Source organism: Cavia porcellus, unplaced genomic scaffold, assembly GCF_034190915.1.
Source record: "Cavia porcellus strain 051 isolate PalLab524CR breed Dunkin Hartley unplaced genomic scaffold, mCavPor4.1 scaffold_23, whole genome shotgun sequence".
NCBI classification, from domain to species: Eukaryota; Metazoa; Chordata; class Mammalia; order Rodentia; family Caviidae; genus Cavia; species Cavia porcellus.
Window position 1 is genome coordinate 38,966,404 of NW_026947506.1, and position 2,671 is coordinate 38,969,074.

A 2,671-nucleotide genomic window follows, 5' to 3' on the forward strand; every position below is an offset into this window, starting at 1 on the left:
CCTTACAGTGATTTATGGGCCCACACACAGGAGACTCAAATTACCCTGCAGCTCCCGGCCTCGTTAGAACATCCTGCTGTTGCTAAGTTACCTGCGGTCATCTCAGAACCCAAATCCCTTCTCCCTCAATACCCTATATATTTGTTACTTTTTCCTTCAATAAATGAGACGATCAGAATCCTGTCTTGCCTCCATTCTTCGCACCTCTTGTCTCTTTTCATCCCCACTCCCCCTCTAGGGCCTCCGTGGACTTTCCTTCCCTGTCCTGTCCTGTCCTGTCATGTTGTACTGTCCTGTCTTCTCCCCTCTTCTTTCCTTTTCTTTCCTTTCTTTCGGCCACTGATTTCAAAAGATGTCACTTAAGTCCTGTCAGTCATAAAGTTGGTGAGTTTATGACCCTGGGCTTTAAAAATTACTACAGGTGAAAGTAGAGAACCCACTTTTTAAACTAGATAAGCATTTAGCTGAGACAACAGTGCCAGGTGCTGTCTGAGTTGGTGCTAGTATTTGTGTTGCTAATTTTTGGCTGCTACCTCTGTGGGCATCAGCTGGATGTGGATCTTTGTGTAGTGTACTCTGATGCTGACCTTCACAGACACACACACAAAAAAAAGAAAAGAAAAGAAAAAGAAGAGGCACTCAGGGGACTCAGAAGACTCTGTAAAAGAACCAGAACTACACTCACTGAAGACCTTGAGCTAGAAGACTGTCAACTATTTCTGGAGACCCAAGGGCAGCTTCCTGCTCACCAATGTACTGGATGTGGAGAGCATTGGATCTTTTTGAAAGAAAATCAAGCATTTAAGGATAGAAAGCAGGGCCAACAGATGCCACCTGTTGGAGTATATCCTGGATAAAATGAGATTCTTGGTATTGAGAAGAGAAAGCTCTGATAAGTTGATTTTTTTCCAAAATGGTGATTAACACGTGAAGATGGAACCTCAAGTACCCTGAAAGGGTATATGAATAATACAGGGCCCCTGCTTTAACCACCTCGACTCACAAGCCCTATGTGATTCATTTTGCCTGTGTATTTTGAATACTTGACACTTATCCCTAGCACTGAAGGATTGTTACATGGAAGTAAAATTTATGATCCCTGTAATTTATGGCACTCTGAGTGTCTGAGCATTTGCTAACAAGGGATCATTTTGTGTTTCATGCATTTTTGGAAGTGATACTTTTGCAGTATTTGCTTTACTCTCCTGATTCCTTAAAGCATTCAGAGTACATCTTAACTCATAATGATCTGGACCGTTAGAAATGTTAGCTGCCACCTCTACCAGTGATACCTTTAAGACTCCTGGCATTGCTATCTCATTCCAGGGCACCAGGCATCTCAGATTCTTGTGTGTAGGCTGTGTCTTCTCATGATTTAGCAGCTCTTTGTGCTATGATGGCAGGGAGGAGGGCCTCCCCCTTTGTAACTGGTTCCCTGAGGAGGGGCCCTGAGAAGCTTGTTAAGAATGAAAATAATGGGAGTTGGGGGCAAGTGCATGAGTTGGCAAGCTGCACCTCCAAGGCCAAAGCTGACCCTAGCCTGTTTCACATCATGTGTGAGTTAAGAATGGATTTCACGTGTTCAAAGCTTCCAGAGAGTAGTAGTACTTTGTTTTACTGGAAAAATGCATCAAATTGAAATGTCACTGTCTGTAGACTGTGGCTGAATCAGCCAGTGTCTACCTGAGGTTGGTGTTCCTAAAAGAAGTGAGTAGTTGCAGCTGAGACTGCACAGCCTGCCACACTCAGTGTTCATCACCTGACCCTTCACAGAAAAGAAAGTTTGCCAGGCCCTGCCCTAGGCACTGAGGATCTTCATGAGTAAAGACCGCACAAATCATTTCAGGTATTTTAACACATCACCTGGGTTTCTCTGAGCCCTTTTGGATCCTTAGCTCAGTTGAAATATGTTCTCTTGGGGAAGCCCAGGCAAGGGCAGGCCAGTACCTCCCATAGTCTGTGGGTCTGTGTGTGTTGTCACAGATGTGAAGAGAAGCAGGCCTGAGGAATTCTGAGGCCACCACAGGAGTTAAATGGAGACTCACCACTCCTTCCATGACTGAAGGGAAACAATGTGATATTTGCTTTTTGCATAAAGATATTGTGTATGTTTTCAGAGCAGTTTCACATTAATATTTCAGGGATTTACAGAAGGGTGTTTGTTATTCTGACCTCCATGTAATACCCCAGGATTTGGTCTGTGTGCTGGGTAGATCATGGCATTGTTGTCAAAATCCTTCTCATGGCAGGGCATGTCAAACCCCAGAGACTACTGACAGCAAATTAATCTATTTGGTGATGTCATGGCATTTATGGATGAGCCCACTTGTCCACTGCAGGTGCTTCAGTCAGGCTGTGTCTGAATGATGGCGAGTTTTGTCCCCACACCAGGGGTATTGATGATTTATTTGCAGCCAGGACTTCTGCTAGGAGGACAGACTAAGGGCCTTTGGTCTCTGAGCCTCTTGAAAGAGGCCCCAGAAGAGGGCCAACCTTCCATGCTGTTTTGTTCCTCTATTCTAACATTTGACCACTCACTTTTCTCTTGCAAACTCCCAGCTCTTGGCTCCATTCACACCCAGTTGATTTCTTTGGCCTGTGCCCTGAATTTTGCCCCATCATTGTGTAAGAACTTGGTAATGTGATGGGGTGGGCATGGCATGTTCCCCTA